Here is a 9,885-nt window from a genome sequence, read left to right on the forward strand (position 1 = left end):
AGGCTCATTTTCAAAAGTACACTGAAGTACCTCGAAGTTGAGACCAATCTCATAAGACCAAATTCAATTCTATTTTTCTACATTATAGTCAACAATTTCAAGGTGTTATTTTAAACATCACAGCTCCAAAAGTATGACAGAAAAGAGTTATATGCATGCTATATAAACCAATACTGCAGTTTATTATGGAAAAAAAAAACCTACTCAGTGATGGTGAATTCCATTTTTCATACTACCCAATTCTGATAGTCAAGCAGCCTCTGGAATTTATTCTTGGCTAGGATAAGTGATTTTTTTGGAATATAAGATTTGGACAAATGTATGTTATACTGGCTCTTGACACATTCAATCTTTCTGTTTTTTTTAAATCATAAATCATGCTCCTGTTGTCAAATTTTAAGCTTTTGAAGAAGAAATAGCACTAGGTGTTTATTTACCAAAGCTAGCTCAGTTGAAGTCATCACAACTAATTCTGGCTCCTTCCTGGAAATCTGCTAATCACAAATTACTTGGTTAAAGGAGTAAATGTGCTATATTAACTGAATGCTTGAGTGAGTAAAGTTGTTTATACATTGTGTTACCCATTAGACAAAATTCTATACTAGTTACTGACAATCTCTAATTAGAAGGGGTATTGTGTTTCAGCCAATAAGGCTTTATTGAGTGCCTTCTATACATTAAAGGATAGAGACAGAAAAAGAGATCACAAAATAATTTCCGGATTATTTTACAAGTTACAATCGTTGAGATAAAAATGTGAAAGTAAAAACCAGGACAAACAAGTAAATAACCTATCTGCTGAAGAAGAAGATCTTTTATTTTCATTTTTACTTTTGGTCTTCATTGTTATTAAATTCCATTTTTTTTAAATATCTTTTTTTTTAAATTTTTTTTTAACATTTATTTATTTTTGAGACAGTGAGAGACAGGACATGAGAGGGTCAGAGAGAGGGAGACACAGAATCCGAAACAGGCTCCAGGCTCTGAGTTGTCAGCACAGAGCCCGACGCGGGGCTCGAACTCATGGACTGTGAGATCATGACCTGAGCCGAAGTCAGCCGCTTAACTGACTGAGCCACCCAGGCGCCCCTAAATTCCATTTTTAATCCACTTATAGGAACAATTTGAAGCTTACTAGGTAAGTTTAGATCTAAAAGATTGAGATCTTAGCATTATCAACAATTTGTGGTTGCAATTCCTGGAAACAAAGAGGTAACATTTTTGAGGGTCTCCGTAGGACACACAACACCCCCCCCCACCCGCCACCAAATATATCAATCTAAAGAGAAGTAGAAATATTTTTATGCATGAATAATGAGTAGAATAAATGCATGCATGCATGAATAAAGAAGATTTTTTTAAGACTTTTTTCTTTCTTATTTTTCTTTTTTTCGTTCTTTCTTTCTTTTTTTTTTTTTTAAATAATCTGTACACCCAACCCAGGGCTCAAACTGACAACCCCCTGAGATCAAGAGTTGCATGCTCCACCAAATGATCCAGGTAGGTGCCCTGGAATGAGTCTCTCCTTAAGTTGAAAACACAAAGAGCTCCAATTCCAACCTCCTTGGTTCCCTTCTTGGCTTGGCAACTTCTTCCACACATCCCTAGGGTGAATTGCTTTGTCTCATGGACACTTCATCTTCCTGCCTGGAAAAAGGAGAGGAAGAATAATAATGCTTTGACTGCAGAGGTGGTGGTAGGAATTAATTAATATTTATAATATGCTACATTAAGGTCCTCAAGGAATTCATAACTGAGAATTTATATGGCACTTGATCATTGCTTAAAGTTTTTAAAACAGTCCTTGGTTTTTCAATTCAGGCAAAAAAAAAAAAAGAGCAACAAATCTTTATATGTCAAACAGTAGGATTAAGCATAGGAACATTTTGGCTTTCCTAGGAGCAATTATTTTCCTGAGGTGAAAATATTGCTTTGCTTTAGGCTATGAATAGAGTAGCTTTCACTTAGACTTGATAAAAGCCCAAGGAAGGAGGTTTTTAAAAAGCCATTTTAATAGCTTATTCTGCCATCTTTGGGTGTGTTTTCAACTACTTGTTATTCAAGGGGAATCGATTAATCTATTTTATAATTATTTAATTCTAGCACTTAAAAGAAACCCAAGAAGTCATTTGATTGATGTCCTCTTCCTGCAGAAATAGTATTGAGCACTTTTTCTGCAAAGCAACACTCTCATTTTATACGTAAGGAAATGAAGGCTTGGTGAGCTTAAGTAACAGAGCAGGGATTTAAACCCACATCATTGGACTATATAGCCTATTCTCTTTCTACTACCTCAAACAACCATTTTCAAGAAATGATACCAAAAGGTGCCCTGCCCTGTGCAAATAGGCATTTCTTCTCTTTGTTCCTTTCCTTTCTCTGAACTTAAAAATTAAACTAAGACATTCTAATGGAACTCGGTCCCATGCCAGAAAGCCCAAATCATCAGTTATTTTTGAAGTTTTTTTTTTTTTTTTTTTAACGTTTATTTATTTTTGAGACCGAGAGAGACAGAGCATGAACGGGGGAGGGTCAGAGAGAGGGAGACACAGAATCTGAAACAGGCTCCAGGTTCTGAGCTGTCAGCACCAGAGCCCGATGCGGGGCTCGAACTCACGGACCGTGAGATCATGACCTGAGTCGAAGTCAGCCGCTTAACCGACTGAGCCACCCAGGCGCCCCTTGAAGTTGTTTTTGAAGGATAGGTAGTTTATAATCATTTTAAAAAGATGCTTTTATGAATTTTTAGTGAAGAAACAATAGGTACATATATCTTTTTGAAAATTGACTTAGTTCGCTCAGTTTCCCTAATTACTTACAGCAAATTAAAATGCATGTTTTATTTTCAGAGCCTTTAAACTTTGTATTAAAGTATAATATACGTACAGAAATGAAATGTACTGCCTAAATAAATGTCTAAAGTCCATTCCATCTTCATCTTACAAGACATGGTGCCATTTCACATCTCAGAGAAACCTATACAAGTAATAATGAGCTCTAATACAATAATAATGAGCTCTAATACAAGTAATAATGTATAAATTACCTCATATACTTCAGGGTGCTCTGAAAGGTTAAGCTCATTATTTAAATTAAGATATTTTTATAAAGTATTATTATAATTGTGATTATCATTTTATTTTATTTTTTAAACGTTTATTTATTTTTGAGAGAGAGAGGGACAGCGTGAGTGGGGGAGGGGCAGAGAGAGAGGGATACAGTAGAGAACCCAACGCAAGGCTCCACCTCACAAACCACGAGATCATAACCTGAGCCGAAGTAGGACACTTAACCATCTGAGCCACCCAGGAGCCCCGTGATTATCACTTTAAATGATAATTACATACTTTTCTTTTGCTTTTGGACAGCAGGCAAGACAAGATAAAAGTAATTTTAAAAAGTGTAACCACCTCTGCGCATTATCACTGTCCTTAAACAGTGATTAATAACCCATACAAGTATGAATATGTATAAAATTTTGTTCATACAATTTACCCCCACACAATTGCATAGATCATCTTTGTTGCTTATAACTGGAATGATACAGCCTTCAGGGCCACAGATACCTAAACACTTGAATAGCAATTAAGAGGAGTCAGTCCTAAGTTGATATCCATCTGTGTCCTTTCATTTTGACTCCTATTTCTCTGTTTAACATTCACTGACATGTAAACAGATGGAGAGACCTTTTCAAACTCACATCATTGTTCTAAGCTGGTAAATACCAAATTCCCAACTATGGCGGTTCTGTGATCCTCCTGGGCTAGGAGCACCTATTTATGGAAACATCACCGATGAGCATAGGTCTTCTATTGTACTTGGTTGCATTCACTTATCTCGAGACAGTGAGTCAGTTCAGCACTACTTTTAACTCAGGTAGAAGGATATAGGCCACTATCCTTCTACCTAAGTTGAAAGTATGCCAAGACTCAAACACACACACACAAAATACATACACCTTGAAAGACTGACTTGGACTTAGTCCCTATTCTCTGTGTGTGTTATGACAGGTGTAAGAGCTGAGTGGCCTTCTGGGTACCATATCTCAGCTGTGCATCTCCTTCCTGGTCGTGCGGCTCTGGCACCATTAGGAGAAAACACCCTAAGAAAGCTTCCCCCAAGGGACCGAATTCAGCTTTTGTCTGCCTGATGAAAAACATAATTCTTCTCCTACAGTTCCCCAAGGATTTTCCTCAGGGAGCAACACATAACACTAAACTGCCCCAATTTGAAGAACAAGTTAGCTAGATGAGAAAGAAAACAATGTTCCATAAACATATTGACTGAACCTCAGTAGTTTCAGCTTAATTTGCTGTCAGAAGTTGGTTAATTATGTTCTTTTTTGGCACTGAAATCTGGCCGTAAGTTTTCAGGAAGAATGTATTTTTAGAAAATATTAAATATAAATGCAGGTATTAAAAAGATCATAAAAACTTTCTTAAGAGCTTTGTGGAGAGTAATTTATGTCTGAAATTTATTAGGGCCCAATATAATCACCTATTTAAATAATTTGATTTTCTAAATTTTTTTCTTTAGACTTGAAATTTCTACAATGTTTTAGATTTCCCCCCAAATTTTATTTACATGGAAATATTTTTAAAGGTCTTCATTTTGGGGCGCCTGGGTGGCTCAGTCAGTTGAGCATCTGACTCAGGTCATGATCTCACGGTTCATGGATTCGAGCCCTGTGTCAGGCTCTGTGCTGACAGCTCAGAGGCTGGAGCCTGCTTTAGATTCTTTGTCTCCTCTCTCTGCCCCTCCCCTGATCACACTCAGTCTCTCTCTCTCTCTCAAAAATAAATAAACATTAAAAAAATAAAAGAAATAAAAAAATAAAGGTCTTAATTTTATAAACATTATATGGTCCCAGAAATTAAGATAGATAAATACATACATACATACATACTTACATACATACATACTTACATAAAACAACTAACCAATAAAAAAAAAGTTATGTGGTGAGGAGTAGAGAGAAATTAGAACTGATCTATTGGCATATATTTTCCTACTAAATCATACAGATAGATCAGCAGATATAAAGCTATTCCAATTTCCCTTGTAAAGACTTGGTGATACTTTAAAAATTGCCATGGTAAGAAAGTGTTTCCAGATAGCTACAATTAATGATGAAAATGAATGGTCATTATCTACATAGAAACACTGTACTTCTGGTACAATGAAACTCAAAAACTAAATTCATAAAGCAACTAAAAATAAGTAGAAAGTCTATATGAATCTATTTCTGAGACAAGTCTCTTGACTAATTCAAAAAGTGTCAGTCTTTGCTCCCCTTCAAATGATCACTTGATTTCCTTACCTTCTAGTTACATAACTGATTCTGTGACTTGTAAACAAACATCCCCATTTCTTGACAATTCTGGATCTGTGGGTTTGTACTGCTGTTTCCCCGTGGAGGTTGAGAGCTGCATAATGATTTATTCTTCCCCGCCCCTGCCTTCTTTTCCTATTTTGCTCCCTCTTTTTTTGTCAAAGTAGGTTAAAAAAAAAATTCAAGGGAACTAAATGTGAAAACAAACCCTGGTGCTATAGGATTGAGGCCAGCGATTTAAACACCCTAGGCATAAGAAATGCAAAATGTGAGGGTCTCATACTTAGATGAGCTCCCCGCAGGGAGACTACTAATCTGTAGTATTTTTCAGCATCCCCTGGAATCCTAAACATATGCTTCTGTGTAAAGCAGCTTTGATTCTCCTGATTTCCCACGCATGAAACTCATAGCTTCAAAGAGAGCTCTGCATGCAAAAGATCCATGGTTGGGCGTTGGGGGGAGTTCAGGAGGAGAACAGGCTAGAAGGCAGAATGTGGGTGAATTAACATTTGAGTCTGTGCTTTAATTCCAGTTCTATCTTTCATTGTTGTCCCCATTAAAATATTGCCTGCTAGCAAATTAGAAGCTTTCTATTTTGGTGATTAGACTTAATCAGTTAACTGGAATTAAAACACACCTAATTCCACCACAGAGAAGTTAGATTCCAGATAGGATGTTATGTGGTAGATTTGATTTATTTTCCATAGTTTAGATTAACTACAATTTATACTGTGGAGGGTTGTACCATGCACTTACTGGCATTTTGTGTTGCTGATGGAATCTTCAGGAAATATTTTCATTACATAATCACTTGATGCAGGTAAAATAAAGATGAATAAACTAAGTTTTTGGAGTTTTAAAAAAATTTTTTTTGACGTTTATTTATTTTTGAGACAGAGAGAGACAGAGCATGAACGGGGGAGGGTCAGAGAGAGGGAGACACAGAATCTGAAACAGGCTCCAGGCTCTGAGCTGTCAGCACAGAGCCTGACGCGGGGCTCGAACTCATGGACTGCGAGATCATGACCTGAGCCGAAGTCAGATGCTTAACCGACTGAGCCACCCAGCAAGCACCCCTGTGCTTGCTATTTTAGAAGACCTTTTTTCCTAAGTATTTTTTAGACCATTTTCTTTTCCACTTATCAGTTATTCTTCTATGAGTCTGGGCAGTGTAAATTATTTCTTTGCCAAAGAATCTCTTGGAACGTCAGAATCTAACCTACTTGTGGACTTCCTTCTTTCATAAAAAGCCCCTGAAAGTATTTTATTAGCTGCAACAGGGCAGAAATAAGGATCTTTTGAAATTGCAAACAGCATCTTTGCATAATGTCTGGCGATTTGGTCTTAGTCCCAGGAGTGTTAAATATTGTGACTAAGGAATATTTGATGATCTCTTTAAATGATGTTTGCCCTTCCCCTTTAAAAAAACATGTTGTCCTGTGAACTTTTTTACATTAGTGTATTCCCTAGCTTTATTTTTGAAATTTATTTTCACATGTATATTTTGGATAAGATAGCCCTATTCTCTCTGACCTTGATCTAGGTGATCCAGGTTGAAAGTGGCAGGCCCCAGTTCTGTAGCCAGCAGACTAAAAAGAGATTCTGAAGTGAAGTAGTTGCTGAACCCAAGAAATTAAGAGGAGCCTCTGTTCTTCCCAGAGACTATCATTAGAGCTTGCCTAGTTTTGCTCTGGCAAGTTTCATAAGGTCTGTTAGAAACAATAGAAGCATAGATCTACTGAGCCGAAAGGGATCGTGCTTAGCCTTCATCTATTCTAAATCCCTTATGGTAGAGATGAGAAAATGCATCCCTGACAGGGATTGTGATCTTTTTTATTTTTAATTAGATATATATTTTTAAGTTTTTATTTATTTATTTATTTATTTATTTATTTATTTATTTATTTATTTATTTTGAGAGAGACAGAGAATATGAGCAGGGGAGGGGTGGTGAAAGAGGGAGAATCTTAGGCAGGCTCCATGCTGTCAGCACAGAGCCCATGCAGGGCTCGAACTCGTGAACCGTGAGATCATGATCCAAGCCAAAGAAAGTCAAGAGTCAGACACCTAACTCACTGAGCCACCCAGGCGCCTCAGGGATTGTGATCTTGAGGGGCACATTTTCTATTTGTATTCTTTTTTAAAAAGCCATTTCTAATTCAAGTTCATTTTAACAATATTTATACCGTACTGTGGACAGGACTCCCAAAATTTGTTGTGATTGCTGTGTTCATATGGTAGAGGAATTGAAGGGAAAGACTAGTTTGCTCCCACGAAAGGACTGAGAAAATACAGAGCAAAACATTGGACAAAACATAAGGACCTGGATGTGATTTGCCAGCCTCCATGTTAGTAAAAACAACTATTTGACTTACTTTATATAATCACTAAACTATGAAATAGAATAATAAAACAGTGTTATGGAAGATTACATGTTTCTCCATAATAGAACATAGTTGGTATTTTATTATTTTTTTTAATCGTTTATTTATTTTTGAGAGAGGGAGAGACAGTATGAGTGGGGGAGGGGCTGAGAGGGGGGGAGGGGCAGAGAGAGATAGGGAGAAAGAGGATCCAAAGTGGGCTCCACGCTGACAGCATAGAGCCCAGTGCGGGGCTCTAACTCACAAACTGCGAGATCATGACCTGAGCTGAAGTCGGAGGCTCAACCGACTGCGCCAACCAGGTGCCCCCAAAATTGGTATTTTGAAAAGGTAGTTTAAAATTAGCTTTCTGGGGCGCCTGGGTGGCGCAGTCGGTTAAGCGTCCGACTTCAGCCAGGTCACGATCTCGCGGTCCGGGAGTTCGAGCCCCGCGTCAGGCTCTGGGCTGATGGCTCGGAGCCTGGAGCCTGTTTCTGATTCTGTGTCTCCCTCTCTCTCTGCCCCTCCCCCGTTCATGCTCTGTCTCTCTCTGTCCCCCCAAAAAAATAAAAATAAAAATAAATAAAATTAGCTTTCTTACTCCACATACCTGCTTCCTGTGTATCTTGGAAACACATTTATTTACTGTATAAACAAAGTTGTAGTTTTTTTTAAAGTTTACTGCTACTTTTTGTTATTTAATGAGTAGAAACACTAGTTGAGGAAACAGTAGAGATTATCTTTCTGTTATTTCTACACACTAGCCCAAAACATTCCAAGTAAGAAAAAGTTGGTGAGTCTGTTGTCATGGATGCCCCCAAATGTCTCTATGATTTGACTGTTTTTACAAAGTCAGAAAAATTGGACCAATGCCTTTTCTCTCATTGCTACTTCTGGACTTGCTGTCTGACGGATGACTGGCACGAGTCATTGGTAGATTTAGTATGGCCTTCTGGGACTGTTCTTTACAGAGGGAATGGTTTTTATTTAAATGTGGTTCTCAGGCTAAGGGTTATATACCAGGAACCATTGTTACCAGAGCTCTCCAAAGCCTAAAGTGTTACACGAATACCACAGTTGGTAAGGAAAACAGTTACCCAACAGCGTCAACATCCTATTTTTATTTTAAAGAGAAAATTAAATACATAAGGGCAATGCATGTGTGTTTGTGCATGCGCACACAGATAGAGGTGTACCATAGTGGTGAAAAGCTTGAGCTTTGGAGTCACACAGACCTGAGTTCTACTTCCAGCTCCAGTACTTAATGTCCTCTTTTCTTAGACCCACAAAATGATTTTCAGTCAACTGTGAAGAATTAAATATATGGTATGGGTTTCAAAGTGCTTAAAATTATGTCTCTATGAACTATTCATACTCATTCCCACATTCTTCCAGCCAGCCATACCTATGATTCTTTATGACCTGCTAACCAGCCAAGCTCAGATCTCTCACTGCTTCTCCACCAAGTACTAGAGGGCTCTCTGGGATTCAAACTTCTTAAATTCAGTGTTTATAGTCCTTCATTCTTCCAGCCACCACTATCTAAACATCCTGCAGCCCCTGCCTGTCCAAAGCTTGTTTACTGTCACAAAAACATGCAGATCTCAACCACTAGTTGATTTGAATCTTCTGAGACTCCTCCTCTGATCTCAACCTCATAAGTCCTTATTCTTTTTTTTTTTTTAACGTTTATTTATTTTTGAGACAGAGACAGAGCATGAACAGGGGAGGGGCAGAGAGAGAGGGAGACACAGAATCCGAAACAGGCTCCAGGCTCTGAGCCATCAGCCCAGAGCCCGACACGGGGCTCAAACTCATGGACCGCGAGATTGTGACCTGAGCTGAAGTCAAATGCTTAACCAACTGAGCCACCCAGGCACCCCATCCAAAAACCAGTTTTAAATGGTAGAACATGTAGAATTTGCTGAGGAAAACTCATTTACCAAACATTTCATCCTTAGTCTAAAATATACAATTTTTAAGTAAAATATTTTCTTCTATTTCTTAGGAATACTAACCCTAACCCTAACCCTAACCCTAACCCTAACCCTAACCTTCCTCATTCTAAGAAAATTCATAAAATATATCTACATTGCAATTTCCAGCTGTGGCCTTGAAAATTTTAGCACTAGCACAATTTGCCAATTATGTAGAACCAATGAGTTCTATTTACAGTATTCTAAATTTTGC

General features: G+C 37.8%; 1 long non-coding RNA gene across 1 annotated transcript; it reads right to left on the reverse strand.

Annotated features, from left to right (window-relative positions):
• Positions 1-1,449: 1,449 nt before the first annotated feature.
• On the reverse strand, positions 1,450-9,219 carry LOC121019082 (uncharacterized). Its single transcript, XR_005785435.1, has 2 exons — positions 8,892-9,219; positions 1,450-1,647 (listed from the first exon to the last, which is right to left on the reverse strand). It is a non-coding gene; the product is annotated as an uncharacterized LOC121019082 (long non-coding RNA).
• Positions 9,220-9,885: the final 666 nt, after the last annotated feature.

Source organism: Herpailurus yagouaroundi, unplaced genomic scaffold (assembly GCF_014898765.1).
Source record: "Herpailurus yagouaroundi ecotype Mexico unplaced genomic scaffold, PumYag 221, whole genome shotgun sequence".
NCBI classification, from domain to species: Eukaryota; Metazoa; Chordata; class Mammalia; order Carnivora; family Felidae; genus Herpailurus; species Herpailurus yagouaroundi.